The sequence below is a fragment of the Salvelinus alpinus genome, chromosome 3 (genome assembly GCF_045679555.1).
Source record: "Salvelinus alpinus chromosome 3, SLU_Salpinus.1, whole genome shotgun sequence".
In the NCBI taxonomy this organism is placed as follows: Eukaryota; Metazoa; Chordata; class Actinopteri; order Salmoniformes; family Salmonidae; genus Salvelinus; species Salvelinus alpinus.
In genome coordinates this window covers 31,476,244-31,496,232 of record NC_092088.1, presented here as the reverse complement: position 1 = coordinate 31,496,232, position 19,989 = coordinate 31,476,244, and positions in this window count along the sequence as shown.

The following is a 19,989-nucleotide window of genomic DNA, read 5'->3' as shown; positions in this document are numbered from 1 at the left end:
GCGACAATACACAAAATGAGTAACACTTCATAGAAGTGAGACACAGATCAAGAGAGCAATGTAAAAATATGTACAGTATATTCTGCACAATTGTCTATATTACATTTACATTTACATTTTAGTCATTTAGCAGACGCTCTTATCCAGAGCGACTTACAAATTGGAAAGTTCATACATATTCATCCTGGTCCCCCCGTGGGGAATGAACCCACAACCCTGGCGTTGCAAGCGCCATGCTCTACCAACTGAGCCACACGGGACCAAAACATTTAACTTTTTAACCACTATTTTTTATCCCTTCTATTATTGTTATAGGTAACCTACATGGATTAAGAACCGGAAGTATCAGATTCAGAACCGCTAAATGATTACAACTGATATGGGTCTTATTATAAACTAGGGTACCAGTGAGGATTTCCTACACTGGACAACTTGTTACAGCTGTTGATAAATCACTGATAATAATCAGCCAATTTTTTTCATGTCATTCTATGAAGATATAAGGGGGATCGTAGCTATATTCAATACAATTGATAAATTGATTTAAAACCTATGTTTACCCTTTATCATGGACATGGTTGGTGTCTTGAGGGATCTGTCCAAAATTACTTTTCTGTCCTTGCATTTATGGCAGTGTAAGTTGTTATTATATCATAAATTAAGCATTAATCAATTCAATTAGACATTGAACCTGAACCCTGTAAGAATCCTGGATCTAACTGTTGGACAGTGTTTTGTATAGACAGCTCAGAAATGCAGTGTAACTTCTTAACATTTCGTTAAGCAAAGCGTCAACACAGGACTAAGATCGACGCTCGTCAAATCTGTCAGGACTTGAAAACTATTACAGACTACAAAGGGAAGCACAGCCGAGATCTGTCCAGTGACACGAGCCTTCCAGACGAGCTAAATAACTTCTATGCTCGATTCGAGGCAAGTAACACTGAAACACGCATGAGAGAATCAGCTGTTCCGGACGACTGTGTCATCACGCTCTCCGCACCCAAGTAAGACTGTAAAACAGGTCAACATTCACAAGGCCGCAGGGCCAGACGGATTACCAGGACGTGTACTCCGAGAATGTGCTGACCATCTGGCAATTGTCTTCATTGACATTTTCAACCTCTCCCTGTCTGAGTCTGTTATACCAACATGTTTCAAGCAGACCACCATAGTCCCAGTGCCCAAAAACACTAAGGTAACCTGCCTACATTACTACCAACCCGTAGCACTCACGTCTGTAGCCATGAAATGCTTTGAAAGTCTGGTCATGGCTCACATCAACACCATTATCCCAGAGACCCTAGACCCACTCCAATTTGCATACCGCCCCAACAGATCCACAGATGATGCAATCTCTATTGCGCTCCACACTGCCCTTTCACACCTGGACAAAGGAATACCTATGTGAGAATGCTATTCATTGACTACAGCTCAGCGTTCAACACCATAGTGCCCTCAAAGCTCATCACAAAGCTAAGGACCCTGGGACTAAACAGCTCCCTCTGCAACTGGATCCTGGACTTCCTGATGGGCCGTCCCCAGGGGAAAAGGGTAGGTAAAAACACATCCGCCACGCTGATCCTCAACACGGGGACCCCTCAGGGGTGCGTCCTCAGTCCCCACCTGTACTCCCTGTTCACTCATGACTGCATGGCCAGGCACAACTCCAACACCATCATTAAGTTTGCCGATGACACAACAGTGGTAGGCCTGATCACAGACAACGATGAGACAGCCTATAGGGAGGAGGTCAGAGACCTGACCGTGTGGTGCAAGGACAACAACCTCTCCCTCAATGTGATCAAGACAAAGGAGATGATTGTGAGTACAGTAAAAGGAGGACCGAGCAGGCCTTTTATATGTACAATTATATAAATTATTCAATTGTATAACGTTGCGGTCCTTGGAAATTACAATGAAGTGCTTGAAAAAGTCCCTGAATGTCCTTGAATTTGACTTGCCAATGTCTTTATGAACCCTGCTTAAAGTTAAAGGATGTTTAGTCCTAGGCCTATGTTGTTGTATAGGTAGAGTTATGGGCTAATTTGAATATATTCACTTTTATATATTCCTCTAAGTACATGTGGAACTGCATGAAAATCCTTTTTTGTTTTAAACCATCCCAATGTCACACATTGGCCCTAATATTTATGGAAAGACCCATAGACATCATATTAAATAAGTCTCTCACTGTTTCCGCCTGTTATAGACCCCCCTCAGCTCCCAGCTGTGCCCTGAACACCATATGTGAATTGATTGCCCCTCATCAATCTTCAGAGTTCATTCTGTTAGGTGACCGAAACTGGGATATGCTTAACACCCCAGCAGTCCTACAATCTAAGATAGATGCCCTCAATCTCACCCAAATTATCAAGGAACCCACCAGGTACAACCCTAAATTTGTAAACATGGGCACCCTCATAGATATTATCTGCTGTTTTCAATCAGGATCTCAGCGATCACTGCCTCATTGCCTGCATCCACTATGGGTCCGCGGTCAAACGATCACCCCTCATCACTGTAAAATGCTCCCTAAAACACTTCTGCGAGCAGGCCTTTCTAATCGACCTGGCCCGGGTATCCTGGAAGGATATTGACCTCATCCCATCAGTCGAGGATGCCTGGTCGTTCTTTAAAAGTAATTCCCTCACCATCTTAAATAAGCATGCCCCTTTCAAAAAATGTAGAACTAAGAACAGATATAGCCCTTGGTTCACTCCAGACCTGACTGCTCTTGACCAGCACAAAAACATCCTGTGGCGGATTGCAATAGCATTGAATAGTCTATGCAATAGTATATGCAACTGTTCAGGGAAGTCAGGAACCAATACACGCAGTCAGTCAGGAAAGCAAAGGCTAGCTTTTTCAAACCCGAAATTTGCATCCTGTAGTTTTAAATCCAAAAGGTTTTGGGACACTGTAAAGTCCATGGAAAACAAGAGCACCTCCTCCCAGCTGCCCACTGCACTGAGGCTAGGTAACACGGTCACCACCGATAAATCCATGATAATCGAAAATTTCAATAAGCATTTCTCTACGGCTGGCCATGCTTTCCTCCTGGCTACCCCAACCCCGGCCAATAGCTCCGCCCCCCCCTGCAGCTACTTTCCCGAGCCTCCCCAGTTTCTCCTTCACCCAAATCCAGATAGCAGATGCTCTGAAAGAGCTGCTAAACCTGGTCAGTCATGCTAAACGACCTGTATGCTCTAGTCGGCTGGCCCTCGCTACATATCCGTCGCCAGACCCACTGGCTGCAGGTCATCTATAAGTCTATGCTAGGTAATGCTCCGCCTCAGCTCACTAGAAATGATAAAAACACCCAACCGTAGCATGCGCACCAGCAGGTATATCTCACTGGTCATCCCCAAAGCCAACACCTCCTTTGGCCGCCTCTCTTTCCAGTTCTCTGCTGCAAGTGACTGGAACGAATTGCAAAAATCGCTGAAGCTGGAGACTTACATTTCCCTCACTAACTTTAAACATCAGCTATCTGAGCAGCTAACCGATCCCTGCAGCTGTATATAGTCCATCTGTAAATAGCCCACCCAATCTACCTACCTCATCCCCATATTGTTTTTATTTACTTTTCTGCTCTTTTGCACACCAGTATCACTACTTGCACATCATCATCTGCTCATCTATCACTCCAGTGTTAATCTGCTAAATTGTAATTACTTCGCTACTATGGCCTATTTATTGGCCTTACCTCCTCATGCCATTTGCACACACTGTATATAGACTTTCTTTTTTTCTATTGTGTTATTGACTGTACGCTTGTTTATTCCATGTGTAACTCTGTGTTGTTGTTTGTGTCACACTGCTTTGCTGTATCTTGGCCAGGTCGCAGTTGTAAATGAGAACTTGTTCTCAACTAGCCTTCCTGGTTAAATAAAGGTGAAATAAAAAATATACTGTATAGTGTGATAAGCTCAACGGATACTGTTTACATACATATGTAACTATAGGAATAAACTATTTTCTCCATAAAATACAAGTTACAAAACATTGTAACTTGAAGAGCATAATAGCATATCAGTGGACCGGGGTCCTGACTGTTTGTGTGTGTGTGTGTGTGTGTGTGTGTGTGTGTGTGTGTGTGTGTGTGTGTGTGTGTGTGTGTGTGTGTGTGTGTGTGTGTGTGTGTGTGTGTGTGTGTGTGTGTGTGTGTGTGTGTGTGACTGTGTCCACTGTCCTGACCCTTTCCCCTCTGCCTGTCTCGAGCTGTTATGTAAAATCATCAAAAATCTGTTTGCATAAGAGATTTAATCCACGGCTTTAGCCCAACAGGAACTTATACAGATTTCATTATAATTTTGGTTATTGCGCCGCTGGGGCAGCGGCTGAGGTTACGTAAGGCTGAGTTAGCTGAGAGAGGTAATGGGGGGAGAGGAGGGAATGGGGGATGTGGGGTAGAGAGGGAGGAGGAAAAAGAGTAAAGAGTACGGCATGTTTTGATTTGATTTAATTGAACCTTTTTAGGCAGGGGAGTCCCGATGAGACCAAGGTTTACTTTCCAAGGGAGCCCTGAATGACAAGACCAAGCAAATACAAAACCCACAATTATAAAAAACAACCATATTCCTCCATTAAGAAGTCCTCTACCAACAATCTGAATTGCCCGAAAGGCACCAATGTGCTCAACTGTAGGGTATTCTGAAGATTGTTCCATAAGTGAGGTGAGAGGAAACTTAAAGCCGATTTACCTATATCTGTAGTGACAGAAGGAATTTCAAGAGTAAATAAACAGACTGCGCTGTGGTAAGTTGCGTCTAGCGGTTTTAATGATGTGGCAGCTGCATTCATGTTGATGATGTCGCCACAGTCTAGGACCGGAAGGAATGTCGACTGAATGATCTGCTTTCTACTCTTAAGCGAGAGGCACAACCTACTGTATTTCTATACAAGAAGCTGAGATATGTTTTGGGCTCCCGAGTGGCTCAGCGGTCTAAGGCACTGCATCTCAGTGCTAGAGGTGTCACTACAGACCCTGGCTCGATTCCAGGCTGTATCACACCCAGCCGTGATTTGGAGTCCCATAGGGAGTCGCACAATTGACCCGGTGTTAGGGTTTGGCCGGGGTAGGCCGTCATTGTAAATAAGAATTTGTTCTTAACGGACATGCCTGGTTAAATTAAAAAAGACCAGTTTTATTTTCAGCTTCTTTAGTAAACGCATCTATATTAGACAACTAATTCTCTATTCTAATGCACAGATATTTGTAAGCATGTGGAGATGGACAGAGGAAAAGATATGGAGGTGAAATAAATGGAAGGTTTGGAGAGGGATAGATGGATTTCAAGTCAAGCTGGGCAGCTGTCAGAGTTTGATTTGCGATTCAAACAACAACAAAGTAGAGTTAAACAGGTTTATGGACGGGGCTGGAGAAATTTAACCAATCTCAAATGAACAGACAGAGCTATGGATGCAAGAACTGAAATGGATAGTTTTCACCATATTTTGAAGCCATACAGTGTTTGTTTACAATTACATTGTTCACAAACAATGGAGTAAAACAGGCTTTAATACAGTATTTGGGGTTCAGTTGGGGAAAGAGTTGAACTAAGCTCATGAGGCATGTATAAGTTATATTCTTCAAGAATCAATGGCATTTGTTTTAAGAGTCCCAAATTGGATGTACCAATCCCAGATTGCCCCTTCAAAGAGAGAGGGGGAGACATAGTCGCGGAAATCCCAGACAGGACTAACATTGTGGGAACATGTCTGTCTAGAGAGACTAGTGGGGACAGGGTGGCATGGTGTGACAGAATAATCTAAAAATATGGTCAAATTCCAATTGCAAAGGATGAAGAACCAAAGTACAGATAAAGATCAAACATTTTGGATGAGTCTGGGGAAATAAATAAGAAAATGGATAATCTAGTGATGTCATTGTTTGTTGGGGTGTTTTTAGATTTAGCAACATGTTATCTGCAGTCTGAAGGTTTTAGAAATGTAAATGTTGTGATGATTTTATTATGTTTGGCGATTAAAAGCTGATCATGATGATCATAATGAATTCATACAGTCTACACATTTTTATTTAACTAGGCAAGTCAGTTAAGAACAAATTCTTATTTACAATGACAGCCTAGGAACAGTGGGTTAACTGCCCTGTTCAGGGGCAGAACAACAGCTCTGGGATTTGATCTAGCAACCTTTCGGTTACTGGCCCACGCTCTAACCACTAGGCTACCTGCCGCCCCCACGTCTGTAGTAACTCATAAATACAGAGTCCTTAAAACATTTAAAAGCATGAAAACGTTGTCACATCAATAGAACTTTAGAACATTTGCACTACACAATTAAATCTGTAAGCCTAATGTATTGTGTATTTATGTGTTTTGTATTTTTTATGGTATGGGGTGATGTATTGTATTGGGGAATGTGACGTCTAGTGTATACTGTATTTTTTATGTTGCGGGTTTTGTGTCGGTTTGATATTTGAAAAACGGACTTGCCTTTCTTAATTGCCCCCTGTGCGATTAATAAAGTTGAATTGCATTAAATTGAGTTTAATTCATGTAATTTAATTATTACACCTTCATAACGTATACATAATTAATTGTGAAATATTAATAATTGCAGGCTGCAGCAGATTGACATAGTAGGGTTTTCTATACCAACATGCTGCTTAGACTTGGAGATCATGGTTTCAGATTTGAAAATAATTAAGTTAGATGGTCTACAAGAAGAGAAACAGAGAAACAGAATTGAGTACACAATATTGAATGGTATTAGCATTTTTTCCTTGTATTTACATTGTGTTGTGGTGTTTTGACTTTAATATTGCACAACAGAGATTACGTTGAGTGGATTATGAGCGCAAAGGATAGACTGTGAACGTGTGTGTGCATGAGTGACAATGAAGCATGATAGAGTATTGTATACTTATCTAATACGCAACTAATACTTTTAATTTGATCTCAGTGTGACTGACGATCGTCCTATAATCTCTGTCACTTATCAAAAGAGATGACTAATATAAATTACCAGCCATTGTTTATGGAACAGTTTATGAGTACCACATTTATTAATTTATATTAACGTCTTGATTACTTTCTTATGTCATTCTCTCTGGCACCAAAAGTTTTTTTTAAAAGTGTTGATTAGAACAGAATGCGGTTGGACCATCAAATAATTGGCATATATATTACTCTTACAGAATTTCCATGTGGGAGAGGATATTGGAAATGTAATCAAAGCCTAAGACTTTTTCAGACATAACATAGGTACGGCAGATCCCCTTATTGTATGAGACACATTTAAATGTGCCTTTCGAGGCCATGCAGTTCAGTACTCATCTCTAAAACAAAAGCAATTTAGGTCAAAAGAGTCCATATTAACAAAGGAAATGGAAGGACTAACAGTACAGATAGATAGCAATAAAAACTGTACCATAGTGGAACATAACAAGTTAGAGGAAAAACAAAAAGAAACAGAGGAACTTATTCAAGAAAGTTCAAGTGTAGTATATTATAAAAAATAAAGAGAACTGAATGGAACATGGGGAAAAATGCACCAAATCATTTTTTAATCTACCAAAAATTATTTTTCTGAAATTTGTGACAAATGATGATGATAATTCACCTAACGATATTTTGAAAGAGGAAGCAAAGTACTTTAAGGACATGTTTTCATTTCAGTCTCCTCCATCTCTACTAACCAAAAATAACTGTATGGATTATTTTTCTACTAATAATGTAAAATGAACAGCTGTACAGCAAGACTCATGTGAAGGCCAAATTACAGAGGAGGAACTTCTTGATGCAATTAAAGCATTTAAGTCCGGGAAAACTCTGGGTTGGATGCCATACCAGTGGAGGTATACCAAACCTTTTTTGATATACTCAGAAGATAATTATTAGCATGTTTCAACCACACCTACAAAAACGGTAGATTATCAGATACTCAACAAGAAGGTCTGATTTCATTATTACTGAAGCAGGAGGCAAGTGGTAAATACAAAGATCCGGACCATTTTAATAGAAAGTTAGCAAAAATAGATAAGATTTTGCTGCCATGGAAAGGAAAATTCCTGTCTTTTTGTGGAAAACTCACCCTGATGAACTCTTTAGTCATGTCCCTGTTTACCTATTTGCTTATGGTCTTGCCTACACCTTGCGACCTGTTTTTTAAATTATATGAGCAAAAAATATTTTATTTAATTTGGATCGGCAAGCCAGACAAAATTAAACGGGCATATTTATATAATTAATATATATATGGAGGGGAGAAATGATTACATATTAAAGCATTACACCTCTAAATAAAGGCGTCTGTCACGTTCCTGACCGTATTTTCCTTTGTTTTACTTTGTTTAGTTGGTCAGGACGTGAGCTGGGTGGGTAGTCTATGTTATGTGTTTCTATGTTGGGTTAAATGTGTTGCCTGATATGGTTCTCAATTAGGGGCAGGTGTTTGACGTTTCCTCTAATTGAGAACCATATTAAGGTAGGCTGTTCTCACTGTTTGTTGGTGGGTGATTGTTCCTGTGTCTGTGTCTACCACACGGGACTGTTTCGTGTTTTCGTTCGTTTGTGTAGTCTGTACCTGTTCGTGCGTTCTTCGTGTATATGTAAGTTCTCAAGTTCAGGTCTGTCTACGTCGTTTGTTGTTTTGTAGTTTAAGACTTTTACCGTCTTCGTCTGTCTGTAAATAAATTCTTTATGTCTTCATTCAACGCTGTGTTTTGGTCCGACCCTTACTCCTCCTCCTCATCCGAGGAGGAGGCATTAGACAGCCGTTACAGCGTCAGTCATACAAAAGTTATATTTAATCCAAACTGTTTATCTAGCAGATTAGTAAGAATGTCTCACCCCATGTTCAAGAATAGCCCTTTTCCCTTTATTCAGATTACAACCTCTCACTTTCAGTTATTTGAAAATTAAATAATCTACAAAATATCCCTATTTTTAAAACAAGCCATAGAAAGTTGTTTGCAATTTCAGTTTAATCCAGCAGAAAAGACCGAACTAACAATACAACAAATATTGTGGTTAAACTCAAATATACTAATTGATTAAAAAAAGGTATAATCTTTGTAAATTATATCATAAATAGGACTGTAGGAGTTATATCACACATGCTGCTAACAAAAATATATTGAAATGTCTGCTCTACCCAGAATAAAAGCAACTAATTGCAGCTTTACCGCAAAAATGCAAGAGGCAAGTGGAAGTGGTAAAAAGGAACTTGACTGTTGGTCTTGCATTAAAGACCAAAATTGGTTAAAGAAAAGTGTGATAAATAAAAAAGTATACCAGTTTCATTTTAGGACCAAAAAATGGACAGCTGTGCCATATATATTGCAAAATAGTTGGGAAAAGATTTTTGATGTGCCGATTCCATGGCACATGGTTTATGAACTGATACGCAAAACATCGGCAGATTCAAAATATATATATTTTTTGTTTAAATTACTACACAAAATTCTTGCAACCAATAGAATGTTATATATATATATATATATATATATATATATATATATATATATATATATATATATATATATATATATGGGGGATACAACCATCCCAGCTTGTTTTGGTACTGTGTAGCTTGTTTTTGAATAAAGGTCCAGGAACGATTGAAGAAGTGCAACATTTACCTGGAGCTAACTCGGCTGATAGCACTACTGGGTGATTTGAAATGTCATAGTCAATCGATAAATAATATAATAATACTTTTAGCAAAAATGTTTATCTTTCATTTACAATCTGTTTAAACTATGAGTGTCACGCCCTGACCTTAGAGATCCTTTTAATTCTCTATTTGGTTAGGTCAGGGTGTGACTAGGGTGGGCACTCTATGTTTTCTATTTCTTTGTTGGCCGGGTATGGTTCCCAATCAGAGGCAGCTGTCTATCGTTGTCTCTGATTGGGGATCATACTTAGGCAGCCTTTTTCCACCTGTAGTTTGTGGGATCTTGTTTTTGGTACTGTGCTGTTTAGCCCTACTAGACGTTACGTTTCGTATTTGCTGTTTTTTCGGTGTTCATTTAATAAATTAAAATGTACGCCTACCACGCTGCACCTTGGTCCGATCCTTCCATCGACGAACGTAACAGAAGATCCTACCACAAACGGACCAAGCAGCGTGGCCAGGAGGAGCAGACATCCTGGACATGGGAGGATATCTTGGACGGTAAGGGATCCTGGACGTGGGAGGAGATCCAGGCCGGAAAGGATCGCCTTCCATGGGAGCAGACGGAGGCAGCGAGGGAGGCACTTTTCGCACCAAAGTACTTTCATCTCTGGGAGACAGAGCGGTATGACGGCTGCGTGGTCCCATGGTGTTTATACTTGCGTACCATTGTTTGTACAGATGAACGTGGTACCTTCAGGCGTTTGGAAATTGCTCCCAAGGATGAACCAGACTTGTGGAGGTCTATACTTTTTTCTCTGATGTCTTGGCTGATTTATTTGGATTTTCCCATGATGTCAAGCAAAGAGGTACTGAGTTTGAAGGTAGGCCTTGAAATACATCCACAGGTACACCTCCAATTGACTCAAAGGATGTCAATTAGCCTATCAGAATCTTCTAAAGCCATGACATCATTTTCTGGAATTTTCCAAGCTGTTTAAAGGCACAGTCATCTTAGTGTATGTAAACTTCTGACCCACTGGAATTGTAATACAGTGAATTATAAGTTAAATAATCTGTCTGTAAACAATTGTTGGAAAAATTACTTGTGTCATGCACAAAGTAGATGTCTTAACCGACTTGCCAAAACTATAGTTTGTTAACAAGAAATTTGTGGAGTGGTTGAAAAACGAGTTTTAATGACTCCAACCTAAGTGTATGTAAACTTCCGACTTCAACTGTAAGCGTAAATATATGTTTCACTTCTAAATCCGAATGAGCGGTTGTTAGGGTGCTAAATATCCATATCTACAGTGAGCGTATTATTCAACTGTATGTACGATAGTTGAATTCCTTTGTCTCTCCTTCTCCCGCTCTTTCTTTCCCCTCCTATTTCATTGTGTAACAAGCCGTCGTATCAGGTTAGTCCACTAGGGACTTTTCATTGCATTATGTTAGTAATCAATTCAACCTATATTGTGTGTGTTTATGTATTTCTGTGTGATTATTTAGTTAGTTAGTTAGTAAATAATTAAGCCAATTTGTGTATCACTGAGTCATCATGTAGACTAGGGTTCATGCCGATTTATAGAATATTACGACGTTCAGAATGAGACTGATTTGAGCTAATGATAATTAATAATTGACTGTTTTTGATGTAAGATATATTTATATCTTTAGAGTTTAAGTCGGGAGATAGTAACTCGTTAAATAACTTTTCCCGTGGTTCCCCAAGATTGCTAATGAGTTAGTTGTTACATGATTAATTGAATCACATAATAATAAAACATAGTTAATGTAACGAATGTCGTCGGGAGAAGGAGAAGACCAAGGTGCAGCGTGGTAAGTATTCATAATCCTTTTAATAAATACGAATGCTAGAACAAAAATAACAAAACGACAAACGAACAGTTCTGCAAGGTGCAATACACAAAACAGAAAACAACTACCCACAAACACAGGTGGGAACAGGCTACCTAAGTATGGTCCTCAATCAGAGACAACGATTGACAGCTGCCTCTGATTGGGAACCATACCAGGCCAAACACATAGAAATACAACACACAGAACAAAACATAGAATGCCCACCCCAACTCACGCCCTGACCAACCAAAATAGAGACATAAAAAGGATCTCTAAGGTCAGGGCGTGACAGTACCCCCCCCCCCCCCCAAAGGTGCGGACTCCGGCCGCAAAACCTGAACCTATAAGGGAGGGCCTGGGTGGGCATTTCACCGCGGTGGCGGCTCTGGTGCGGGACGTAGACCCCGCTCCACCTCCACGGAGACCCCGCCTCTAGAGCGGGGACCCTCGCCACCGACCCCGGACTGAGGACCCTAGAAGCGGGCCCCGGACAGGAGGGCGACTCCGGCAGCTCCGGACACAGGAGGGCCACTCCGGCAGCTCCGGACAGAAGGGCGACTCCGGCAGCTCCGGACAGGAGTGCGACTCCGGCAGCTCCGGACAAGAGGAAGACTCCGGCAGCTCCGGACAGGAGGGAGACTCCGGCAGCTCCGGACAGGAGGGAGACGCCGGCACCTCCAGACAGGAGGGAGACTCCGGCAGCTCCGGACAGGAGGGAGACTCCGGCAGCTCCGGACAGGAGGGAGACTCCGGCAGCTCCGGACAGGAGGGAGACTCCGGCAGCTCCGGACAGGAGGGAGACTCCGGCATCTCCGGACAGGAAGGAGACTCCGGCAGCTCCGGACAGGAGGGAGACTCCGGCAGCTCCGGACAGGAGGGAGACTCCGGCAGCTCCGGACATGTGGCTTCGTGCCATGGATCATCACCGGAGGCTTCGTGCCATGGATCACCACTGGAGGCTTCTTGCCATGGATCATCACTGGAGGCTTCGTGCCATGGATCATCACTGGAGGCTTCGTGCCATGGATCATCACTGGAGGCTTCGTGCCATGGATCACCACTGGAGGCTTCTTGCCATGGATCACCACTGGAGGCTTCGTGCCATGGATCATCACTGGAGGCTTCGTGCCATGGATCATCACTGGATGCTTCGTGCCATGGATCACCACTGGAGGCTTCTTGCCATGGATCATCACTGGAGGCTTCTTGCCGTGGATCATCACTGGAGTGGAGAGACACACAGGAGGCCTGGCTCTGGGAGAAGGCACAGGACTCAGGCTGGGGAGACATGCAGGAGGGTTAGGGCTTAGCACAGGCACCGGATGCACTGGGCCGTGGAGGCGCACTGGAGGTCTCGAGCAACGAACCTGCACAACCTGTCCTGGCTGGATACCCCCTGTAGCCCGGCAAGTGCGGAGAGTTGGAACAGGCCGCACTGGGCTGTGCTGGCGAACCGGGGACACCGTGCGTAGGGCTGGTGCCGTATAACCCGGGCCGAGGAGACGCACTGGAGACCAGATGCGCTGATCCGGCATCATCCCTCCTGGCTCGATGCCCACTCTAGCCCGGCCGATTCGAGGAGCTGCGATTGGCGACACCGTGGGCTTCACCGCATAACACGGTGCCTGCCCGGTCACTCTCTCGCCAAGGTAAGCACGGGGAGTTGGCTCAGGTCTCCTACCTGAGTCCGCCAATCTTCCCGTGTGCCCCCCCCCCCAAATAATTCTGGGGCTGCCTCTCGTGCACGTTACCTCGAGCCAATTCCTCGTAGTGTCGCCGCTCCGCTCTAGCCGCTCCGCTCTAGCTGCCTCCAGCTCCTCTTTCGGACGGCGATATTCTCCCGGCTGTGCCCAGGGTCTCTTGCCGTCCAATATTTCCTCCCATGTCCAGGAGTCCATTACATGCTGCTTGGTCCTTTGGTGGTGGATAGTTCTGTAACGAACGTCGTCGGGAGAAGGAGAAGACCAAGGTGCAGCGTGGTAAGTATTCATAATCCTTTTAATAAATACGAATGCTAGAACAAAAAACAACAAAACGACAAACGAACAGTTCTGCAAGGTGCAATACACAAAACAGAAAACAACTACCCACAAACACAAGTGGGAACAGGCTACCTAAGTATGGTTCTCAATCAGAGACAACGATTGACAGCTGCCTCTGATTGGGAACCATACCAGGCCAAACACATAGAAATACAACACACAGAACAAAACATAGAAAGCCCACCCCAACTCACGCCCTGACCAACCAAAATAGAGACATAAAAAGGATCTCTAAGGTCAGGGCGTGAGAGTTAATTGATTTCATAAAATAATAGTCATCACATTAATGGTGTTACGACATACTTGTATAAATATGTACAGTGCATTCGGAAAGTATTCAGACCCCTTGACTTTTTAAACATTTTGTTTTGTTACATTCTTATTCTAAAATGGATTAAAGAAATTTTTCTCCTCATCATTCTACACACAATACCCCATTAGGAAAAAGCAAAACCAGGTTTTTATACATTTTTGCAAATGTATAAAATTTAAAAAACAAAAATCTCACATTTACATAAGTATTCAGACCCTTTACTCAGTACTTTGTTTAAGCACCTTTTGCAGCGATTACAGCCTTTGGTCTTCTTGGGTATGACTCTACAAGCTTGGCACACCTTGGGTATGACTCTAGAAGCTTGGCACACCACTCCTGCGTTGTCTAGGCTGTGTGCTTAGGGTCATTGTCCTGTTGGAAGGTGAAACTTTGACCCAGTCTGAGGTCCTGAGCGCTCTGGAGCAGGTTTTCATCAAGGATCTCTCTGTACTTTTCTCCATTCATCTTTCCCTCGATCCTGACTAGTCTCCCAGTCCCTGCCGCTGAAAAACATCCCCACAGCATGATGCTGCCAACACCATGCTTCACTGTAGGTTGAAGAGGGGAAAAAATGTATTTAATGAATTTTAGAATAAGCCTGTAACATAATAAAATGTGGAAAAAGGGAAGGGAGCGGAATACTTTCCGAATGCACTGTATGTATATTTGTGTATGTACAGTATATGTGTATATACAGTACCATTCAAAAGCTTGGACACACCTACTCGTTCCAGTGTTGTTCTTTATTTTTACTATTTTCTACATTGTAGAATAATAGTGAAGACATCAAAACAATGAAATAACACATATGAAGTCATAAAGTACCAAAAAAGTTGTTTAACACTTTTTTGGTTACGTTATGACTTCATATGTGTTATTTCTTGTCACGACTTCTGCCGAAGTGGATGCCTCTCCTTGTTCGGGTGGTGCTCGGGCGGTCGACGTCACCGGTCTTCTAGCCATCATTGATCCATTTTTCATTTTCCATTGGTTTTGTCTTGTCTTCCTACACACCTGGTTACAATCCCATTCATACCTGTTGTGTATTTAACCCTCTGTTTCCCATCATGTCTTTGTCAGAGAATGTTTTATGTTCAGTTTCGTGTTGTTTGTATTTTGGTGCGCGACGGGTCCTCGTACCCAATTTGTTTCATTTGTATTTATGGTTTTGGAGTTATGTTTTGTTTTATTAAGTTACTCCATTTTACCAAGTTTAATTCTCCTGCGCCTGACTTCCCTGCCACCTATACACACGATTGTGACACAAATGAAAATATATTTTTTTATTTGGGTTTCTTCAAAGTAGCCACCCTTTGCCTTGATGTCAGCTTTGCACAGTCTTGGCATTCTCTCAACCAGCTTCATGAGGTAGTCACCTGGAATTATTTTAAATTAACAGGTGTGCCTTGTTAAAAGTTCATTTGTGGAATTTCTTACCTTCCTAATGCGTTTGAGCCAATCAGTTGTGTTGTGACAAGGTAGGGGTGGTATATAGAAGACAGCCCTATTTGGTAAAAGACCAAGTCCATATTATGGCAAGAAAAGCTCAAATAAGCAAAGAGAAATGACAGTCCATCATTACTTTAAGACATGAAGGTCAGTCAATGCGGAAAACCTCAAGAACTTTGAAAGTTTCTTTAAGTGCAGTCGCAAAAAACATCAAGCATTATGATGAAACTGGTTCTCCTGAGGACCGCCACAGGGAAGGAAGAACCAGAGTGACCTCTGCTACAGAGGATAAGTTCATTAGAGTTACCAGCCTCAGAAATTGCAGCCCAAATAAATGCTTCACACATGTCAACATCAACTGTTCAGAGGAGACTGTGTGAATCAGGCCTTTATGGTCGAATTGCTGCAAAGAAACCACTACTAAAGGGCACCAATAAGAAGAGACTTGCTTAGGCAAAGACACACAAGCAATGGACATTGGACCGGTAGAAATCTGTCCTTTGATCTGATGAGTCCAAATTTGACATTTTTGGTTCCAACCGTCGTGTCTTTGTGAGACACAGAGTAGCTGAACGGATTATCTCCGCATGTGTGGTTCCCACCGTGAAGCATGGAGGAAGAGGTTTGATGTTGTGCTTTGCTGGTGACACTGTCTGTGATTTATTTAGAATTCAAGGCACACTTAACCAGCATGGCTACCACAGCATTCTGCAGCGATAAGCCATCCTATCTGGTTTGCGCTTAGTGGGACTATCATTAGTTTTTCATCAGGACAATGACCGAACACACCTCCAGGCTGTGTAAGGGCTATTTGACCAGAAGGAGAGTGATCGAGTGCTGCATCAGATGACCTGGCCTCTACAATCACCTGACCTCAACCCAATTGAGATGGTTTGGGATGAGTTGGACCGCAGAGTGAAGGAAAAGCAGCCAACAAGTGCTCAGCATATATGGAAATTCCTTCAAGACTGTTGGAAAGCATTCCAGGTGAAGCTGGTTGAGAGAATGCCAAGAGTGTGCAAAGCTGTCATCAAGGCAAAGGATAGCTACTTTGAAGAAACTAAAATCTAAAATATATTTGGATTTATTTAAAAATGTTGGTTACTACATGATTCCATATGTGTTATCTTATTGTTTTTAATGTCTTCACTATTATTCTATAATGTAGAAAATAGTCAAAAAAAATAAAAAAAAATTGAATGAGTAGGTGTGTCCAAACTATTGACTGGTACTATATATATATATATATATATATATATATATATATGTATAAACCAAAAAATATATGAGGGATAGGAAATGTTGCAGACAATTACAATGATGGAATCTGCAATCTATCTGCACTATTAAAGCTGATGTACCCCCTTAAAATTAAATAAATAAATGAAAAAATATATACAGGGCCTTCGGAAAGTATTCAGACCCCTTGACTTTTTCCACAATTTGTTACGTTACAGCCTTCTTCTAAAATGGATTACATTTTTAAAAATCCTCAGCAATCTACACACAATACCCGTTAATGACAACGTGAAAACAGTTTTACAAATTAAAAACAGAAATACCTTATTTACATACGTTTTCAGACCCGAAAAATGGAGCTCAGGTGCATTCTGTTTCCATTGATCATCCTTGAGGTGTTTCTACAACTGGATTGGAGTGCACCTGTGGTAAATTCAATTGATTGAACATGATTTGGAAAGGCACAGACCTGTCTCTATAAGTTTTAGGGCACAAGGCGAGACCCAGATGCAGACACAGGAGGCAGATGGTTAGAGTCCAAGATGTTTATTAACAATCCAAAAGGGGTAGGCAGGATAATGGTTGTGGACAGGAAAAAGGTCAAAACCAGTTCAGAGTTCAAGAGGTACAGAATAGCAGGCAGGCTTGAGGTCAGGGCAGGCAGAATGGTCAGGCAGGCGGGAATGGAGTCCAGAAAAACAGGCAAAGATCAAAACCGGGAGGACTAGTAAAAGATAGAAAAGCAGGAGCATGGGAAAAACACGCTGGTTGACATACAAGATGAACTGGCACAGAGAGACAGGAAACACAGGGAAAATAAGCGACACCTGGGGGGGTGGAGACAATCACAAGGACAGGTGAAACAGATCAGGGCGTGACAATAAGGTCCCACAGTTGACAATGCATGTCAGAGCAAAAACCAATCCATGAGTCGAAGGAATTGTGCGTAGAGCTCCAGGACAGGATTATGTCGAGGCACAGGCCTGGGGAAGGGTACCAAAACATTTCTGCAGCATTGAAGGTCCCCAAGAACACACTGGCCTCCATCATTCTTAAATGGAAGAAGTTTGCAATCACCAAGACTCTTCCTCGAGCTGGCCGCCCAACCAAACTGAGCAATCGGGGAGAAGGGCCTAGGTAAGGGAGGTGATCAAGAACCCGATGGTCACTCTGACAGAGCTCCAGATTTCCTCTTTTTATTTATTTATTTTATTTAACCTTTATTTAACCAGATAGGCCAGTTGAGAACAAGTTCTCATTTACAACTGCGACCTGGCCAAATAAAGCAAAGCAGTGCGACAGAAACAACAACACAGAGTTACACATGGAATAAACAAGCGTACAGTCAATAACACAATACAAAAAAAGAAAGTCTATATACAGTGTGTGCAAATGGCATGAGGAGGTAAGGCAATAAATAGGCCATAGTAGCAAAGCAATTACAATTTAGCAGATTAACACGGGAGTGATAGATGAGCAGATGATGATGAGTAGATGATGGTGTGTAAGTAGTGATACTGGTGTGCAAAAGAGCAGCAACGTAAATAAAAACAATATGGGGGATGAGGTAGGTAGATTGGGTGGGCTATTTACAGATTGGCTCTGTACAGCTGCAGCGATCGGTTAGCTGCTCAGATAGCTGATGTTTAAAGTTAGTGAGGTAAATGTAAGTCTCCAGGAAAGGAAAGGCGGCCAAAGGAGGTGTTGGCTTTGGGGATGACCAGTGAGATATACCTGCTGGAGCGTGTGCTACGGGTGGGTGTTGTTATCGTTACCAGTGAGCTGAGATAAGGCGGAGCTTTACCTAGCATAGACTTATAGATGACCTGGAGCCAGTGGGTCTGGCGACGAATATGTAGCGAGGGCCAGCCAACTATAGCATACAGGTCGCAGTGGTGGGTGGTATAAGGCGCTTTGGTTACAAAACGGATGGCACTGTGATAGACTACATCCAATTTGCTGAGTAGAGTATTGGAAGCTATTTTGTAGATGACATCGCCGAAGTCGAGGATCGGTAGTATAGTCAGTTTTACTAGGGTAAGTTTGGCGTGAGTGAAGGAGCCTTTGTTGCAAAATAGAGAGCCGATTCTAGATTTGATTTTGGATTGGAGATGTTTGATATGAGTCTGGAAGGAGAGTTTACAGTCTAGCCAGACACCTAGGTATTTGTAGTTGTCCACGTATTCAAGGTCAGAACCGCCTAGAGTAGTGATGCTAGTCGGGCGGGCGGGTGCGGGCAGCGAACGGTTGAAAAGCATGCATTTGGTTTTACTAGCGTTTAAGAACAGTTGGAGGCCACGGAAGGAGTGTTGTATGGCATTGAAGCTCATTTGGAGGTTAGTTAACACAGTGTCCAAAGAAGGGCCGGAAGTATACAGAATGGTGTCGTCTGCGTAGAGGTGGATCAGGGAATCACCCGCAGCAAGAGCGACATCGTTGATATATACAGAGAAAAGAGTCGGCCTGAGAATTTAACCCTGTGGCACCCCCATAGAGACTGCCAGAGACAGGCCCTCCGATTTGACACACTGAACTCTGTCTGTGAAGTAGTTGGTGAACTAGGTGAGGCAGTCATTTGAGAAACCAAGGCTGTTGAGTCTGCCGATAAGAATACGGTGATTGACAGAGTCGAAAGCCTTGGCCAGGTCGAGGCTGCACAGTACTGTCTATTATCGATGGCGGTTATGTTATCGTTTAGTACCTTGAGTGTGGCTGAGGTGCACCCATGACCAGCTCGGAAACCGTGTGTGTGTGTGTGTGTTTGTGTGTGTATAGCTTCAAAACAGGATAAAACTATCATTTTGATCTAATGGATGTTCAGTCCTTGCATCTATAGCCCTGTCTATGATTTTGAGAGTGGTTACATTTCTTCAGCACCATCCCTAAGCTGTTTACCAAAAAAAAGTGTGGGGGGGTGCCTGCTTTGTTGTTATTTGAATCCCCTACTGCCCCATTCAGCAGGGAATTATGCAATGAAAAGAGTAAAAATGCATTACACCACCCTTTACTGATTTGTAATGATGAGGTAATGAATATTAGGTAATAAGTGATTCATAACATCAAACATAATTGTCCCTAACAAGGAAATCGGGGAGGTAACTGTGGATCGGTCTCCGTCCGTCTGTTCGTCCGTTCGTCACTGAATGTACAAAACATGTTATACAACGGGTGGGTCTAATCCTGAATGCTGATTGGTTAAAACCGCATTCCAGCTGGTGTCTATTCCACAAGTTACCACCAGCTAAATTGATGACGTTAAAATCCCTATTTAATCTGTTCCATCTGACTGTGCAATCCACTGTCTCATCAGCCCAACCAGGAGTGCAACTCAATATCAGGAAGGTGTTCTTAATGTTTTGTACATTAAATGTATGAGATCCGGCATTTACAAAATTACACTGATTGGCCCAAGACGTGCGCTATAGTAATTAACTGAAATTTGTGACTCACGCCAGAGAGGATGAGGCGAATCGAAAGGGATAACTGGGCCCAAAATCT